The sequence below is a fragment of the Uranotaenia lowii genome, chromosome 2 (genome assembly GCF_029784155.1).
Source record: "Uranotaenia lowii strain MFRU-FL chromosome 2, ASM2978415v1, whole genome shotgun sequence".
Lineage (NCBI taxonomy): Eukaryota > Metazoa > Arthropoda > Insecta > Diptera > Culicidae > Uranotaenia > Uranotaenia lowii.
Window position 1 is genome coordinate 231690018 of NC_073692.1, and position 20630 is coordinate 231710647.

General features: G+C 31.4%; 1 protein-coding gene across 8 annotated transcripts in view; it reads left to right on the forward strand.

Moving 5' to 3' along the window:
* The window catches only part of LOC129740983 (dual oxidase maturation factor 1), a 220635-nt gene that overhangs the window by 145324 nt on the left and 54681 nt on the right, over window positions 1-20630 (forward strand). The window contains exon 4 of one of the 8 annotated variants that reach the window (XM_055732654.1): window positions 11029-11060. The exons of the other annotated variants lie outside the window; for them this stretch is intronic. The gene's annotated coding sequence lies outside the window, so the exon portion shown is untranslated. The remainder of the gene's footprint in view (window positions 1-11028; window positions 11061-20630) is intronic. 8 annotated transcript variants of the gene reach the window in all.

A 20630-nucleotide genomic window follows, 5' to 3' on the forward strand; every position in this document is an offset into this window, starting at 1 on the left:
CAGATTTCAGATTCAGATTTCAGATTCAGATTTCAGATTCAGATTTCAGATTCAGATTTAAGATTCAGATTTCAGATTCATATTTCAGACTCAGATTTTTGATTAGGGTTTCTGATTAAGGTTTAATTTAGAATTCGTATTTAGAACTTTGAGTTAAAAATTTAGAATACAGAAATGAGATTTTGAAATGTCAAATTAAGAATTTAAAACTTAGAATTTAGAAATTTTTGAATGAAAATACAGAACTTTTACAAAAATTGTCAAAAATCGTAGAAATTTATTTTTTTTCCTCATAATGTTTTGTTCTAAACGCTTAATTCCTCAATTAAATTCTTTATTATGAACGAAAAACTTTCAATTATTAATTCCACATTTTGAATTTTAAAATTTGAGTTCTAAATTCTAAAATCAAGATTCTGAATTATTAATCTCAATTCATTTCGATTGAGATTTCAGATTCAGAATTTTGGAATTCGGAATGCTGAATTCTGCATTTTGATTTCTGATACAGAATTCAGAAACATATGAATGTATAATATAATACGAAATTTTCAAGTCTGAATACTGAATTGTGAACCAAGGGTTATGTATTCTGGACTTTGAATTATGAGTTCAGAGTTCTAAATTCTAAAAAAAATATAATATAAGATATAATCTTCCCTAAAGTTTCACTTGTATTTAGAGGAATTGAGTGATACAACTGAAAGAAGGATTAAAGCACTTCATTAGTTATGATAAATATTTATTAGCAAATCATTGATCTTCCAACAATAAAACATTCATTACGTAAGTATCAGCATGAGCAACAATCAAACAAAATTCAATCTACAAACCACGCGGCACGGCGATTCCTCTTGTTTGCTGCTGGGTAGTAGGTTTGGTGAGCGACAGGAGAGCTAAAGGATTTCGCTTCTCTTGAGACTACACGGAGGGGTGCTAATTTAGTACGCCAACAGTCTGAAAATGTGTGCTGGACTGGTTGAAATCTGACAGCTTTCAGTATATTGGAAAAACGTTGTTACAAATTTTTGAAAAACATCACAAAAAGTATACCAATCGAAAGGGCAGATTTCAATGAATCTCTGGGTATATAAAAAGTGGACAGTTTTATTGAAAATATCCGAGAAATCACGATGACAAAACCCCGAGAACCCATCAACCCAAGGGAGAGTTGGAAAATGTCAAAAAAGTTGTTAGTTTCATTCAGAGATACTGAAAAACTAAATTGTTTTAGAAACAAAGTTTCTTCTATGAATATAAAAAAAAGTATCGAAAAAAAACTAAAATTTGAATTTAGAGAATCGGTCCATTGGTAAGCGAAATACAGCAATGCAAAGCCAAAATTGGGTGACTTTTTTGAAGTAAGAATTTTTTCTACCGGAAGTTCCGGGATAGCGGCCAAACCTTCCACTGGACCCCTACATATTTGTACATCTATAGAAAGGTAAATTCTTAACAATTTCGAAAATCGTTAAGTTAGATCAAAACAATAGATCATTCAGAAGTTATAAGCATTTCGAAAAAAGCTTTTTTTTTTTACTTTTTTCATTCGGAACCGACTACTGGTAATTTCCTAGAACATATTGACTTTATTTCATAATGTTAAGAAACTAGATTAAATTACCTAAACAACGAATATAATATCATCAAAATCGGTTATTATTTATGGCCAGGGGAACGATAACAAACGGCAGGTTAAATAGACCCGAAAAAATTTTAACAGATATTTTGCGAACGGCATGGGAAGGTTAAGGCCCAGAAAGTTTATACCATGGTGACCAGTAATAAGTGTTTGAATAATAGAAACTTGCTTCAAAATAACAAAACCGTATTCGAGCAAGATATCTTTAAAATTTTGTTTAAAAGAAAAATGATTCTCGACCTTCAGCATGCCATACTTTCTACCACAGGGTGGGGCAATACAGGAAGAGCTTTTGAAAAAAAATTAAAAAGAAGGTCGAATCTGAACAAAATCTAGAACAAAAACATGCAAGAGGAAAGTTAAAAAAAAATAACTTAAAATTAAAATTTTGTTTGAATCACAGCAGTAGTGTTAAAATCGTATCTAAGGATTGAACAAAAATTTATGTCAGTTTTGAAATTTTTTAAAAATCGTTTTTGAACAGTAAATTTAAAAAAATTTCAAATAAAATTTGAGTTTCTTATTTCATTTAGAAAATAATTTGAATAAACCTGGGATAATTTTGAAATAATAATTAAAGTATGAAGCTATCTACAGTGAAAGATACACAGATGCACCTAAAAAATTACTGAAACCATTAGATTGTGTAGCTTTTTCAACATTCCTTTTGGATATTTTATAAATTATCCAAAATCATTTGAAAAATTTGACAATTATGTTATTGTATAAATTTCAAAATTTAATATTCAGCCGAATGTTTAGATCAACTATTCGGTGAGCCAAATATTCGGCCTAACGGTTTTTGGACGGTATTCGGCACCGAATATTCGGTACATCTCTAATTTAAACAATTTATTCAAAAGTCGGACTCAAAATGCAGATGTAGAATTATCTGAGAAATCCTAGACTCGAAAATTGGTTGAAAAATCAAAAACTGGGAGTCCAAATCTAAAACTCAGTACCCGGTATGGAACAAGAAGCAATAATTTCCTTGTACTCAGGTATGTATTCCAATATTCAGATTCAGAATCGGAGTCTGTTTACGGAATTACTGTTCAAAACATAACGCATTAAAAGATAAAAAATTTAACTAAATCTAGAATTCTTATTTTGGAATTTAAAAAATAAACCCAAAATTTAGAAATAAACTTTATGGATCCTGCTGTTTAAAATTAAAATACGATGTTCGAGTTACATTTCAGAATGAGGCGAGATTTTTTTTTCAAACTGAATTGACTGATTTATCAACCTTGGGGGATCAAATTTCTAGTGCCTATCTTTAAGTGATTTTAAAAAAGTTGACGCTCTAAATTCGAATCTTTTATCAGGATTTGTTCACCACTTTTAAGTTGTATCAATATATCGTTTAGAAAAATAGAAATTTTCAAGCTCCTAAAAATTTTCGAATATTTTCTATATTGTTTCAAAAGTTTTCATGAGTATTGAAAAACAATCAAATATATCAGCGCAAGAGAAAGGAGGATGAAGTATTGAAAAATCAAGTGATGTGTATCAAGTGAATGGGAAATAGGGTCCGGATTTTTTCAACTCTAAGAAAAATTGGGTCTGATTGCTGATTCCAATAGGGGACCCTTGATTTCACAGTAGAAAATATCCAAGCCAAGTATTCTTTTTTTTTATCAAATGTATCAATTTCAGGGATGCTAGCGAACGGGGAAAACCGGGAAAAACTTTGGAATTTCATCTCACCACCAGGAAACCGGGAAAAAACCGGGAATTTCGGCACATCACCGGGAAAATTTTCATGTTAGGAATTTTTTCACGGAGTTTCAAAATTATTTTTAAATTGATCTCTTAATTTAAGAGCAGTTTTCGGTAATCTCGATATTCATTTACATGAGGTTTATTTTAGTTCATTAGTAACAAACAAAGTTCAAATAGTTTTCCTAACTCATTGCGATCCAAATACGAGTTCTCTTTTTTCTGCTCTTGGGAAGTGTGCTACACTAACAAGCATATTTAAAATGTTCTAAATTTAATGATTAAACAATTATCGAGAAAGCTAAACACAAAACGTTTGTAACTTCATGATACTATGTTTGTATAAATTGGTCCAGTGGCTTCTTAAAATAGATATATGAAGTGTCGGCTTTTCTAGGCGTAGATTTTTCGCGGTCCTTAATTTGTTAAATCTTTTAAAGTTTTCTAGTTAAGGACTACCAGTTTTAGTTTTCGGCGTCAAATGGTTCAGTATTCGATGAACACGTTTCATTAAATTATTTCATGCAGAAACCAAATATTTTGGCAGCGTTAGATCTTTTAAGCAGAGTTACATTTTTCTGACGAAAGAAATATCTTTTTTGTCATAAAAAGATATTTTTGCTATTTTGTTGTTTTTGTTGTTCTGTTTTTCGTTTAAATTGGTCTGAGGAGCGAAACCGATATCGCAAATGTTTTGATTTTTTTATTCTTCCAACGTTAAACTTTTGCTTAAAGTTTCCTGAGCTGCAATATGTGTTTTATTGTAAAAATCCTGTCAAAATCTGAGTTCAGCCCTGTTTTGTTCACAATTTTCAATATTTTCACGAATCTTAAGTTCAAATGACTAGGGCACTACTGAATTTATTTATTGTTTTTTATGAAGAAAAGTTTTTTTTCTATAACCTGTCTTTGGATTTGTATGTATAAAAATATAACTACAGTAAGAAAATAACTAAACATTTCCCTGCAATCTGATGATTTTAAAATTTGTTGGGCAAATTCCCATTCAAGTTGACAAGATGATTTAATATTATATTTCGATATATTTTCTTCAAATTTCTATATAAACTGTACATTTTTTTCTAGAACTCTGTACAATTTTTATATAAACTGGAATATTCATAGTGGCTCAAAAGAACCTCAAAATAGTGATAATTTGAAGATCAAGTCACCTGAACTTCTTCAAGACAAATTGTTAAAATTGTGGAGCAAAACATTTACTATTCCAGTTTCGTTGGATTTGTCAGAACATTTATGAAAACCTGTCAATTTGATGGTAAAAGATAGCGAGGTGAAAGACGTTGAAGTATTTGTTATGATTTCATACAGGTTAACAGATTTGAAAAAAATTGTTAGACATTTTAGGGCTTTATATTGAATTATTTAATTCACCTTGATTTTATATTCAAAAACGAGTATAATAAATACCAAGAAATTCATCAATTTTAACCGGGAATAAATAGGGGGAAAACCGGGAAAAACTTTAGAATTTCAAAACGAAAAATCGCTAGCAACCCTGCAATTTGAACTGTAAATTAAAAGAAATTGTCCATTTGTATCTTTAATCAAATAATATTCATCCTTATAAAATTGCATATCAAAAAAATTACTACTCAATTACTTTTCACCGCATGTTTTTTGGTAAACCCTTGCAATTTGGAGCTCAAATTTATTTCCCTTTTGGAAACTTCTTTTTCAGTACCGCCTTTCTTAAAAACAATTTTGAGAAACAAAAAAGCTATCATAGATGAATCCTCATTTTATTTTTGAGTCTAGAAATTCATGAAATACAGTTCACAGTTCTTAAAGGATTATCTTATATTGAACTTAAACTAAAATTACTAGTTATCGTTGGTAGAGAATGATACTTTGAAATCGCAAAATATTCCAAGAGAGTGTTTTTAGGTTTTACTTACTTCATATGATAATTTGCTTACTTCATATGATGTGAAGATAACACAAGGCAACCAATTTCACGTTTTTCCGAGGGGCAAAGAACTTAAGAACTGAATATAGACTGATTTGCGATCAGTTTTTTTTGTAGCAGCTCTTTCAAAATAACTTTGGAAAATGGATAAAAATTCATTTAATAAACTAGTGCACTTTTTTCGTAGAACTGTAGAAGATTTAAAAGATTCGGAAATTGAAGGTTTTAATTTAATGATAAACTTTCCCCAAGATCGCGAGTAACTTTGATTTCTGAGAGAAAAATTACTGAAGTTTTCTTATTGTTTATTTTTTGAAATTTTGCAAAATACGGCAATTTCGATTAAATTTTTAAGAAAGTTTAACACAATTAAATCTTAGATATTTCTTAAATCATAAATTCAATCGTTTTGCAGTCTTCAACAGACTTATTAATAAATTTATATCCTTAATAATAGATACTCTAATATTTTCTGCAGCGGTGTCAGAAATAGTTGCAATGTTTCTATTAAACTTTCTTAAAATTCTAGAATTTATTATTTTCAAAGCTGTAGGTAAAGCAGAATAAATTTTAATAACTTTGAGTTTGACTGTTCAATTTTTAAAATGAATTCAAAAGCTGAATATATTTACTTGAATTGGTGAAAAAAAACGAAAATATATTTAAAAGTAAAGTATTGATTAAAAGTATTGATTATTCAAAACATTACTTTGTGCTCATCAAACAATAAAGCTCTAAAGATTTTTTAAATGTGAGGCAAAGAGAGCAAAGAATCAAAGAGTTTTCAGAAAGGCAATAATCAATTTGAAAAAAAATGTGACCAAATATTACAATATATTTCATTTTTATTTTAAATAACATTCCGTCTTCAACCATTTAAGCCCTTTTGCAAACTCTTTGCTTCAACAGGGATCACGGTTAGGAAAAAGAGCTAGTTTTTCAAGGGGGAAATTTGAATGGTATTGATTTACCTTCAATATTTTACTCGATCAATTTTTATTGGACATTTATCAAATGCCTCATAGGTATAGGAGTTTTCCTAGGAAATGTCTAGGAGCATAGGAGGTGTAGGAAAATCATGATCGCACCATTTACCAAAATGGATCCTGATCTCTACCTTTCACATACTAACACAACTCCTTCCTTGGATACTTGAATATGGATTCGCAGACGTATAGACGGTTTCCATAGTTGGTGATACTAGCTTGTCTTTGGTTCTGACTATTTCAAAAATTTGTTTTGGAGTATGTAAGAGCGAGAGGTTGCTAGTTGAACTTAAAGAGTATCTGACTAACAATCCTTCCCTTTTCCCCATAGACTACTAGGACGTGGCCGGCGCCGTTATTAATCATATAAATCATATAAAAAGGGAGAGCATCAGTTTTGTACAATGAGATTGGCTGCTAATCCCAAGCACCATTCATTTGGACTTTGTGCAAAATTGATGGCCTCGATTAATCACGGAGTAGCAACCATTGGCGACGTGGAACTTGTTCTGCTTAGCCACGCCAGCGATCATGGAATTCGAAATGTATAGTTTGAAATCAAATTAAAAAAATACGAAATTTTTTACTAGAAACTATTTGAATAAAAAAAACCTGTAAATCAAGCATTTCAAGTTCAATGATTTAAGGTGGATATGAGTAGTCAATAAAGCTAAGTTAAGTTAAGCTATATCGTTTGGAAAAATAAAAAAACAGCTAAATAGGACATTAGTAATAACTGATAAACGAACAAACCAGTATTAAAAAAAAGTGAATAAAAATCAACTTATCAATCAATCATAAAAATTGGGAACTATCCTTGCTATTCTGATTTCAGAGATATAACGCTTTAAAAACTTGAAATTTTGCAGTTATAGATTCATTAAAACTTATTAATTCATTACTGGAAAACGTTAATTCATTACTGGAAACTGTTCGCATTTCATCTTAATGATTTCAATTCATTGAACTACATTTTTACATTTTTTAGCTGGATTCACTTCCGTTTCAAGCAAGATTGACGATTGAAATTTTCAGTGTTTCGCTCAAATTCATGTTCAACCAACAGTTTAATCGAAGAAAATAGAGTAAATGATAAACTAACAATGTACTCTTTCAAAACAGTCACATTTCCTGCAACAACCTGGAAGATAAAGCCAAAAATGCTTCGTGTGACATTTTTGCGTAGAATCTCATCGCAAACGGATACAAGTTTTTACGAAAAACTGTCAGATGGTTATGGTTTTTCTTCCTTTAAAAGCTTGTATTATGTCTGTTTTGATTATTTAGTAAAGTTTTCAAACAACTTCCTTGAGTAACCCAACCAAATCCGAGCTTTCTTCTGAAGAAAATTTTTTTCGTTATAAGGATATACAATTAAATTAAAAAGAAAACGCATTAAAGTCTCTTTCCTTCTCTTCCACCCACTTTTCTCGAGCAGAAACATTGTATAACATAATAAATATGATGAGAGTCTGCAAAAAACTTCTCAAAACAAGAGGTTCTGGATAAGAGAATCTGGAATTTTTTATTTCAATAAACACTCGGATAATGAAAAGCTAGAACTCTTAAATAAAAAGTAATTTCATATTTGTCAGTTCAAAATAAGTTTTGAAATGCTTCCCTCCACAAAAAAAAAAATAAATTTAGCAGACCTGTGTTATAATTAAAACATACCGGTATTAAAAAAATCATTATACATTTTCACATTGAAAATTTATTTCCGTTTTTCGGTACATAACCGTTGTTTTTGTTTGAACGTTTTTATCTTAATATGTTGAAAAAGATAAATTCAAAATTTCAACCAGAAATAAGTTTTACAACCGAGTATTCCACTGACTACCCTGTTTAGTAGAAATCGGTAAAAAGTGGTATGAAGCCCAATATGTCGTTTTTGTGCCAAAGGGATTTTTTTAAACTTATAAAAATTACATTCAAAAGGAAAATCTGGGTTTATTTCTCAGACTCCAGGCTCTAGAAAATAGGAAAAGTCTTTGAAACTAACCAAGAATTGAAAAAATATGGCTCACAGATCCAGAAAAAGATCCGGATTCTTTACATTTTTTTAGACTACTTAGTATGTTTGGGGCATTATAGCTTTTGTCTCTATTCCGGTAATCCATAAAAAATAATATTTATCCATACAAAACTTCAAAAACAAATCCATATTGACATACCCCACTATTTAGAAAGGACCAAGTTCTGGATATATATAGGAGCTGTTACCGCATGGCAAATTCTCAATTCAGCCATTTTGGTTTTGCTACTGCGGAGCTCATGGAGTTTGTTTACCATCAAACCACTGATCGGATGAGCAAATCTAGAGTTTGTTTTGATTACGTCGTATGAACCAATATAAACAAAAATGAGTTATTGGTTGCAAACTATTGTTAAAGATGTATTCTATGTTAGGTAAAAACTTGGTTTCATTTGATCAATAGAAAACTTCAATAAAATTATTTGAATTTTGGACGTATAAACGCTTTCTCTTTTTCTAGTGCAATTTGGTTTTAACGACGTTTTGCGCAGCACTGGATGGACGTGATGCAAAAGGACTCAAAACAACTGTTCGTCGTGTTGGTTTTTGTGTCCTTCTGCATTTTGGTAGAAAATGCATCACCAGATGATGGAAAGATTGTTTATTTAATCGGGAAACGTTTAAAATAGTTGTTCTGACTACCGCAGTGACAAAAATATTCAACTTTCTCCTGGGTAAGTTCAATGTTACTTATATGTCTAAAATAGTTTTCATCCTGATAGTTTTTCTCAATACAGTGATAGCTAACTTCAAAGCAATGCTTCAAAAGAGTTCCTGCACTTTTTATTGTATTATCAGAGTGGGAGGTACATAGTAACCGGTCATTCCCAGTTCACCAAGAGCCTGATGCACAGTCCATCACAGCTAGATTTCAATCTGCTGCACCGGTGTGGTGTGAAGATTGCTCTACTCCCCAATGTTGGAGACTTGGACAAGGCCCTCCCACCAATTCGGTAGAGAAAATATCACCCGCGAGGATCCAGACAACACTCCAGGGATTGAAACGTAAGTACTCTTTCTTTACTGTTCTTTCTCGAGATACTTGGCAAATTGCCAACTGAAGAGTTTCCTAAATTTTATGCTAATAGTTGAGTCATACCCCAGAGGAATCATATAATGTTAGAGCTTTAGTACTTGAAGCAAGTAAGCTGAAATTAGTGAAGGTTAGGACAAAACAAATCATGTTTTAAGTTAAAATTCATAAATTAGCAATACGACGTATGCGCCCAAAAAGTATTGCTAAAGGTCGTAAGTACGTTTTCACCCGAACATCTAAATTCAGGCCTGTATTGAGCATTCTGGCATATTTCTCATCTATTCTTGTTATCGCATATCAATTTTTCAGACAACTCTGTGCCACATTAGAAATACCAGAATTGAAATTGTTTTATAAAACTTCAGCAGCGATTTTCTCGAATCAAGTCAGGTGGCTCATACGACGTAATCAAAACAAACTCTAGAAATATTCTTATGTTTGTAAACAAACTTAATGAGCACCCCGCGCACTCCTCGCCTACTTACTGTGAAAGTCAGAGAACCTTGTGTTTAAAAAAAATTGGAAAGGACCAAGGCAGTCATCACGAGATAGTTCTGTTTGTCAATATTGATTAAATATTCTGAAATTTCTAACTACGAAAATAGATTAATTTTATACAAAAACGATATTTTTGGCTGATTTTTAGAGCTTTTATTTATTTTAATTAATTATTTATTTAAAGCTAAAAATCGTGTTTTTACATTACATGGTCAACTAACTAGCCTAACTCATATCTAACTGCCATACTCAAAACATGGGTCAGCAAATATTTAAAAACACACCAAACTCCGTTTTGAATTGCTTTCTGTTATTCCACCTCACTTCCCTCAATTCTCTTTTAAAAACATACAAACTAGGATCGGCCACCCTCAAATTTTATGAAATCGCTTTCGTTAGCAACCATAATGCTGCCTTAAGTTTTTTACAATGATTTGGAATAATTTGTTGTAAGATATTTTCAATGTCATTGATTTTTAATTTTAGACGATTTTTTATTATACTTTCGCACCATTTCCAAACTGCATTAGCATTTTTACATGATTTTAAACGATGCATATTATCATCTATGGAGCCACATTTTTCACAAATTACTGATTTCAAATTACCAACATTGTACATTTCTAATTTTCTTTTATTTGGTATCAAGTCATTTACAAAAGAATAAACTAATGAGCGATCTTGGAAAGAAATGAGTTTATAATTCAAATTTCCCCACACATTTTTCCATTCAACTGACATTTTATTTTCTATATCTTTATTTGCATTTTATCTAAAAAATAATTATATAGAGCTTTAGTTGTCGGTAAGTCAAAATTTGTCGTTACATCTAAACCTTCGTTTATCCACTCTCTTGCATTCCGCGATAGAAATGATTTCGATCTTGATTCAATTAAAAAATTTTCCAAAGCAAAACCACCGTCCACATCCTGATTGTAAAATATGTTTTTCAAAAATAATGCTTTAGCTTTAGCCTCTGGATCTGTTAGTTTCAATCCTCCTTTATCAAAATCTAAGTAAAGTTGATTTCTGTTTAGTTTAAAAATGTAACCGTTCCAAATAAAAACTTGGGGTTTAAATATAATTTTTTTAAGTAAATATAAGTAGAACAAGAATCATCTAATATCTCTCTTTGATTATAATTTGTTACATTTTCCTCTCTTATCTCTTTCTTCATTGCAGGTAATCCATCGGTTCTTTTGAGCTTGTAACAAGTAAGTCCTTAAAAACAAACTTTTCGAGTACTTTTCAAAATATTATTCAAATTCAATATGATGTTCTCATCTTTTTGATATGAACATTCCGTTTAAAAAATAATCAGCATTGTGATTGAGCAAATCTTGTGCCGCCAAACGTATTTTCAATATTAATTGTGATTTTAATTGAATAAAAATGAAAAAACTCATAATACCGATTAACATTGATTCAACAAACAAAAATGTCATTTCACTGATATTTAGCTGAAGCTTGACTATGACTATGACTATGGTTTTAGTTATGAGTACATATCAAGCCTTCCGCTTGCCTAGTAGTCTCAACCTCTAAGGGCCTAAGTGGACGTTTAACTCCTGATCAGTTTATGACTTTTCGGGGTATCTAGGGGTAGTACGATTTAGCCGTTTTGCTAAAAACTCATATTATTACAGCCTTCAAGAGCGCTTTGATCCGAACTACCCTTAAATATGGATGTCTCTCTATGCCTTGGCGTAGAAACCTCTAGTCAAGTAACAGGTAGCTGCTGGTGAACAAAACAGATTAAATATTCAAGCTCATGTCACTGCACATAAGCATTGCAATAAGCCGACCGCACGGGAAGCCAAAGGTATGCGGATATTATCGATTGGCAGGTGCTTTTTATTAGTTCGTATAGCTACTTGAGTAGATATAAAACATTCCATGGTTCAACAGCATCAGTATCTTGTACATGCAGAGGGAAGGATGGAAATAGATTATCTATAATTGCCATATAATTTATGAATAATTCGTTGTGGAAATATGAAAAGTCTTTAGAAAAATCTTAAGTAACCTAAAATAATCTTCGTGAATTGCATTCCTGAACATACTATCTGACTGCTTTGCTTTGATCTCCACATTCAGTGAGCAATTAACTTATATGAGATGTATACTAGACTGAGTCGATTTGGGGTCATCTTTGAATTTCTCAAACCCTGGGGTCTTAAAAGCTTCGTTTTGTTCCAAAACTCATGCACGATTTTTTGCAGAATTTTTAAGTAACGTTTACATGAGTTAATTTGAACTTTTTGGTTTGTATGGGAAAATTGAATATTTTGTACTGAAAAATCAACATCATTTTTGTTTCTTGCGTGGAACCGAGCCTGCTAATGTTTTTTGTGCCAATTTATAAATTTCTTACAGGAAATTTTCCGCTGAACAACTTTGTAGAATATCATAACTTCGTATCTTTTTAGACAAAAAAGTTATTAGCTCTTTAACAGGTGTATGTCTTTTGGCATTGAAAAACAAGAAACTCAATTGACACCACTGCTGGGTACCTAGCGAAGTATTGTAAGACCACTTTTCATGCCATACTTCGTGGGGCACAAGCAGTGATGTCAATTGAATTCATGGTTTATCAATCCAAAAATACATACACCTGTTAAACAGCTAATAACTTTTTTGTCTAAAAAGATACGAAGTTATGATATTCGACAAAGTTGTTCAGCAGGAAATTTCCTGTAAGAAATTTATAAATTGGCACCAAAACCATTAGCAGGCTCGGTTCCACCGAAGAAACAAAAATGATGTTGATTTTTCAGTACAAAATATTCAATTTTCCCATACAAACCTAAAAGTTCAAATTTACTCATGTAAACGTTACTTAACAATTCTGCAGAAAATCATGGATGAGTTTTGGACCAAAACGAAGCTTTTAATAACCCAGGGTTTGAGAAATTCAAAAATGATCCCGAATCGACTCAGTCTAATGTATACATTGTTACTTATTGTATTAAAGTCGGATATCTTAAAAAAAAACTTTGTTCACACTCTTAATACGTCTAGACTTATCACTGGTCACTATAACACTATTAATTCCTGATTTTGCATATGCACCAAATTCCTTTATGCTAGTTCTGAAGAAAGTAGTGGATGTTGAGCTTATAAAAATTCAACCTTCATCTTTTCCAATGGATACATTTATGTATTATATTCCAAAAAGTAGAAGATTCAATTTAATGGCTACAAATAAGTACCGTCAAACCGAGCATCATGAAACGTCATGGTTAGATGCAACATTTCTGTACCACAATACTCATTCAATTTTTTTTAAAATTATGTTATAAAGTTATCATTTTATAATAACAAAACGATGATACCATAGTTTCTCACATCGTGAGATAGTATTTAGAAGTTTTTGAATCTTCTGGAAAATTTAAAAAATCGAGCAATAGATGTACAAATTTTTACATTTTTCGATGTAGTAAAAAACGTTACACAGTATGACCGATTGACAATGATATAACCCACAAACTTTATATAGATTTAATTATCTTATACCAACACTGTTGGTGTAAAAATATTTTTCGGACAATCACCTAAATTTTTATAAATAAATATTTTCATTATTCCGTTACCAGTCTGTGCTAAAATGCATCAACATGCATATCAATGATTCACCGATTTAATCTTGTTTCCATATGCTGGAATATGGTTTTATTTTTTTTTTTTTTGTAGTATTTTTACCCACAAACATATACAGCACCCTTATGCTTTCTCTTTAAAAAAAATGTTGACAGAAAAAATATAAATTTTAATTCGAATAAAATCAAAAATAACTGCAGATGGTGCTTTATGCGTAACTATATCACAAATCTTTATATATAAAAAGCAATTTCTGTATGTTTGTTTGTATGTCCTCTATAGACTCAGTCGTTTTAAGAGCTAGAGGTCTGAAATTTAGCATGGATGCCCATTAGGACCAGGAAGGATGAAAAACGTTTTCAGATTTTCGGATGACCCCTTCTGAAGGGGGTCGTCCATACAAGACAAATATTGTTTTCGCGATATTGGCGTTACTTTTCGTCGGATGTGTAAAAATTTGCACATGGGGGTTTTGAATGACGAGTAACTGATTTCACGTGTAAAATTTTGTGTAAAGGGTCATCTAAAGGGGTCGTCCATATTAACTGTTCTTTGTTTTTGCGATTATGATGTTATTATACTTCGTATTCAGATCAAAATTGGTTCACGATTGTTTTGAGTGACGTGCAATCGATTTCAGATATCAAATTCAGTGTTAGGGGCCGGCAAAAGGGGTCGTCGATATTATGTTTTCAATATCTTAGTGCATAGGTCGGCAACCTGCGGCTCGCGAGCCGCATGTGGCTCTTTGGATGTATAACTGCGGCTCTTTAGCTCAATGTGTGAAAATTTTGAAAATCCTCGAAATTTTCTGGACGTAACATTAGTTCCTTCATTTGGAAGCCTGGAGAAATTTTTATTCGCTGGCACGGGAAGTTTTCCGTTGAATTTCATTTTCTGATTTAATCGGATAAAAATAAAAACCGAGCATTTTTTAATCGTCAGATAAAGCCTTCGCTATTAGGATTATGAAATTGAGTTTGTTTTTCTTGAATTGAATATTTTAAAAGTTTGTTAAAAAATATTTTTGTAAACCGGGAACTGAGTGTTGGTTTAGTTTTAGAATTTCATAAATAATATGAATATTTTTAAGTCTTTATTCGAATAAGAAACTCTATTTGGTAAAGAAGCATTTTCTTCCATAAACTTTAATATATCTTCTAACAACTTTTACGTCTTTTTTTTTAATTCTCAACCTAATTTCTAATTTTGCAATTATTTTTAAAACGTCATGGCTGTTCTGAGTCTTTTTTAGAATTTAGGTTTTGGTTTGTTCTATGATCAAAATAACGTCAAAAAACTAAAATTTGAGTTTAAAAAATCGGTTCGTTGAAAAATGAAATTCAGCGAAGCAAAGACAAAGTTATGTTAAGTTAAGCAAAGCTAAAGTAGATGTCTATTATTATGTAAGATTTATTTTTGTTATGGGGATTTTTTTTAATATCTGACAATTTGCGCCGGGGGTCTTCAGATTTTCCCCAAAATTGAAAATTTGGTTCATTTTTGCGACTTAAAAACACATGTTTTTTTTCAGATTTCTAACATTTTTATTTTTTGAGTTAGCTTCGGTTGAATTTTTTTGAAAATAAAAAATAACCATTTTTCAAAGCTACATAACTCTGTTATTTTTCAACGGAAATTATAAAATAGCACATCAAAATGCATTGAAATTTTATCAGCTTTCCAAACAAAATATTTGAAAAAAATTAAATAATTACCTTCAACATGAAAAGTTGTAAATAAACTTTAAATGGCGTCTAAAAGTACCGTCTGCACCACCGAATATTTTGCAAAAAACCATTGTATAGCTCGATTCATGATGCAACTTTCATCTGAAGACACCAAAGTGGGCCATTAACACCTTGAAGAGTTATGAAAGAAATAATGACAATAAATCTCTTTTTTTGCATCGAAAACAAACAATGGTCGAACAACTACACTCACATATGAAGATAGCAAGCACTTCTAACAACATGGAAACAAAAGAACTTATCAAAGCAGGTAAAAAACACAATTTTTCGTGCTTTGTAGAGTGTTTGCAGCAAAACTGACTTTAAATTTTAACCAAAATTCTTAGTATCGTACTGTTAATGTGATATAACTAATAATGGGAATGTTGCTTTAACAACCTGGTCATATACTATATAACTTATTAACTTTTCGATCAAAGATCATTGTAAAGCATAATCAATGCCAATAGTAGAAGGTTTAGTGCCTGGGTTTGGGATCACAAAAATGTGATTAAAAAATGAAACATAGACGTGCTTTACATTGTTTTTATATCGGGAGCTATGCACTGGACACCAAAATCATTTCCCATTGATCAAAAAAGTATGAGAAAGTGGCACAAATGTTGTAGAAATAATCGAAGAGCTCAGTATGGCCAGCCCAAGCTGTAAAATAATGAAAATATGATACTTTTACCGTATTCGTTTTCTACATTCGCCCAGTTTTGAGGTTTACCATTCTAGAAAGAACATAATTCGTCGTCAGTGTTTTGCTACCTCGATCGCTCACACACGAATCTTCAGTGTTACACCGTCCATTTTAAATCAAATCTGGGGAATTACGGATGCAAAACTTAGCGCATGAACTTCTAAAAATGACAGTAAAATGTGCATAACTTGTTGTGACCTGGTGCAAAACTGAGTATAAACGAATACGTTATTAGATTTTTGGATATAACATGAAGTCAGTTAAGCTACAACAATCTACCGCCCCTACTTTTATAACAGTCCCATATGCAAAAACAAGCAAGCGAGGAAATCAGCTTTTTCTGTTTTAGAATATATTTTTAAATTGTGATTACCACTTTCAGCATAAACGAAGATCGTTTCTAGGTTGTCATAATAAATCGTTTGACCTGAAATTTTCGAAATTGGGTTATTGGTAAGGTCGAGAGCACCATTTTTATTCACTATGGGACTGTTAATCGACCATATTTGAAACTTTTTTCAAATCTACTCGCATAACAGTCCCATACAGAGTATATTTTGTTTACCAAGCTACTTTCTAGGACTTAAATTTGATCATTTTTAAACTTCTAAATGCAATTGCCAGAAAAAAAACATACTTTTGGAAAAAAAAAATATCGTGAATTCCACATTGTTAGTTGAATATTTTTAAGATTTTTGATTGCATCCGATAGTTTTTCGCTCAGGAAGTCATTCCTAAGAAAGTCAGACCTGCCTTCGAAAACTACTGTGCATCATTCGACATCAGACTATCTCGCCGAATTGATATTTTTTTTCGAAATTTCTAGAACAAAACCTCTTTTTTCAGTGTTTTGTTTTGAAGACTTATGTTGACCTAAAATGACGAAAATTCATATGGGACTGTTATGCGAGTAGGGGCAGTCTGAAAAGGATGAAAAAATAGTGTTTTTTACCTGCTTTGATAAGTTCTTTTGTTTCCATTTTGTTAGAAGTGCTTGCTATCTCCATATGTGATTGCAGTTGTTCGACCATTGTTTGTTTTCGATGCAAAAAAAGAGATTTATTGTCATTATTTCTTTCATAACTCTTCAAGGTGTTAATGGCCCACTTTGGTGTCTTCAGATAAAAGTTGCATCATTAATCGAGCTATACAATGGTATTTTTTGCAAAATATTCGGTGGTGCAGACGGTACTTTTAGACGCCATTTAAAGTTTATTTACAACTTTTCATGTTGAAGGTAATTATTTAATTTTTTTCAAATATTTTGTTTGGAAAGCTGATAAAATTTCAATGCATTTTGATGTGCTATTTTATAATTTCCGTTGAAAAATAACAGAGTTATGTAGCTTTGAAAAATGGTTATTTTTTATTTTCAAAAAAATTTAACCGAAGCTAACTCAAAAAATAAAAATGTTAGAAATCTGAAAAAATACATGTGTTTTTAAGTCGCAAAAATGAACCAAATTTTCAATTTTGGGGAAAATCTGAAGACCCCCGGCGCAAACCCGTCAGATAATAAAAAAAATCCCCTTATGGAAGATCCGAGATAGCAATCAAAACTTTCATTGGACCGCGGCATATTTCCACATCAGCATTGGTTGAATCTATTCTTGACGATTCCAAAAATCCAAGATACACTGAAATACAGCAAATCTGTCAAGAATTAAAAGTACAGACCCCGTTCAATTTTGGCAACATCCGAGCAAAACCCGTTCGATTTTGGCAACATCCAAAAAAGACAGGTATTTTATAACTTTTTTATTTTATATTTTCATTTCAAATTAATAAAAATTAATGTAAAACGTTATCTTAGCATGAAATTTTTCAATTTGGCTTATTAATAATAGTTTTAAACTTAAAAAAACACGATTTTTTCCATGTTTAACTGCTAAAAACTAATATAATTGAGCCAAATTGAAAAATGTTATGCTTATAAAAGGTTTTACATAAATTTTGAATAATTTGAAATGAAAATTTGAAATAAAAAAGTGCCATAAAAATCCGTTTGATTTTGACAACATTCGATTTTGGCAACATAAAATTTACGGGCGTGTTGCCAAAAACGAACGGGGTCTGTATTTTAAAAATATCTTTTTGACTGTTTGAAATATTTGAAGTTGTTTTGTTTTGAAATATTGAAAAATTAGAATGAGTTATTCACACAAAGAATATCATTGAAAATGGTTAACATTTTCGGCCAGGGAATCGCCAACAAACTCTTATAATGTTTAACATTACGAATTCGCAAGTGAAAACTAAGAATTCATTCAACAAATTAAAAATCTGTTTGAAAAACTCAAATAGATTATATTCCAAATCACTTATTTGGATAATAATATAATAATATAAATATATGTAATATAAAATATGAATTTGTGGTTAAAATTTATAGAAACTTTGGAAGGATCAATCTGAATCCATGATATATTTCAGGCTCAGAGGTTTAGAGATTATTTTTAAGTTAAAATTTTATCAGAAATCAAAATGAGAACTAGAGAGCTGGATCGGAATGCTTGTAATGAAAATAAATTAAAAGAAATTTTATAACCACATTTTATAGTTCACATCTCGCGACCGATTATTAAATTTTGTCAAATTTTGTCTATTTTTTTTTTAATCTGTAAAATGAGCATTTATGAATTAAAATTTGGTGGTTTAGTTATTCTTAGGCCCGGAAAATATTTTTCTATTTAAAATGATAAATTTATGCGCATAACAAACAAATGAACCGCAATGGATTTTTATGGATGTTCAAAACCAAAAATAAATTAAGGCTTATTTGTAGAATTTGAAGAAAAAATAATAGTGACAAACCTCGTATAGTTTTTTTTATATTAATTTACATTTTTTAAGATGCAGATGCGGAGAGAGAGGTTAGGGTTTCGCTTGAAACTACCGGCAACTCTCTTTGTCATCTCAGCGGCTTCCATTTTTCGATTTCCCCCGATCCAGACTTCCTGGCTGTCGACAAAGGTTCCCCAAACACTTTAATTACATTTGTAACGGTTGATTTGGCAACTTTTAGCGATTTTGCAAGCTTTGCGTGCGAGTAGCTCGGATTTTCGCAAAATTTTGATACGAGGGGTGTTCAGGTTTTTTAAATGCAAAATTGAAAAAAATACGTCAAGTTGATATTGACCAAATTTTGACCGTATCACCCTTTAAACTAATTCTAAAGTTAAAATATCTTAAAACTTTTTTCTAGCTTTACGAAGGATTAATCACCGTAATTCATATTTGTAGCTTAAATTTATCGACCCTAGCGGTGAAAAGTGATGTCCTTCTTAGTAAGGACATCTCAAGATTATGAAATTTCTTTTTTTTCTATTTCAACCCTCATCCGCATTAGGGTGTCATTTTGACACCATTGCAAGTTTGAAGGCTTGTAACTTTTTTCAGAAGCTTCAAAATACAAAAATTTCTTCGGGGACCCTAAATGAATTCAAAAGTTCTTCAATATTGAATCTTTACTTTTTTTTATGGACGAACCCTGGAAGCCTGGACAAAAAAACTCCCTTTTCCGACTTTGGGTGTCATTTTGACACCACAAAAGTAAAATCTATTTAAGTCGTTTGAATTATTATGAACTTCGTATAAAACTTATATCAATAGAAACCTTGTAATGTCAGTAAAATATGTTTAGAACATTATATACAGCTGAAGTTACAAGTTTTTTCGTTATTCAGCATGAAAGAAAAAAATCCGAAAAAAACATGCCTCACGAAAACTCCTGTAGTTCATATGTTACACGTCCAAAAAAATATTTGCCTTATGCATATGAAAGTTGAAGTTAATGCCTACATCATGAAGACCAGAAATATTTTTTTAATTTTTTTTTAATGAAATGGTCACAAAAATTTCAAAAAAGTGGTCTAAAAAACCTACTTTTCATTCGATTGCTAGTAAATACTGTTTGAGCGATGGTAGAGTGTTTAAAAAATATGACTACAAACTTTATTGAAATTCTAACATTTTGCTGTCTTTAGATTTTCGATGCAACAAAAATTGAATTTACTGGAATTTTTGAAAGTTGGCTACTTTGCGCGACTTTTTCACTAATTGAAATTTCATCTGTTTTTGTGGTCCTCCGTCAGGTTGTACCCGGATTTTCAGTGCTTTCTCGCCGTTTGAAGCAATCAAAACTATATCCATTGAAAAGGGAATTTAATCTACATTCTAGTGAGGTGCTACAATTCACGCTGTGAGATTTCACAAAAATATGAAAATTATAAACGTAAAATCATTCCTGAATTTCTAGAACCACGAGCAGCGCGTCCAGCAAAACGTGTTTGTTTGCTCTCCGAGTAGGTACGGTGGGTGATGATTTGGTCAGAGAGCGAAGCCGACAGACGAAATAATGATGCGTGTCGTGACAAGCAAACGTGAACTACTATCAATAGAAAATTTCCAACCAAGAAACGTACGACACGCATCATTATTTCGGCTCTCGGCTTTGCTCTCTACCCAAATCACCACCCACCGTACCTACTCGGAGAACAAACAAACACGTTTTGCTGGACGCGCTGCTTGTGGTTCTAGAAATTCAGGAGTGATTTTACGTTTATAATTTTCATATTTTTGTGAAATCTCACAGCGTGATTTGTTGCACCTCACTAGAATGTAGATTAAATTTGCTTTTCAATGGATATAGTTTTGATTGCTTCAAACGGCGAGAAAGCACTGAAAATCCGGGTACAACCTGACGGAGGACCACAAAAACAGATGAAAATTCAATTAGTGAAAAAATC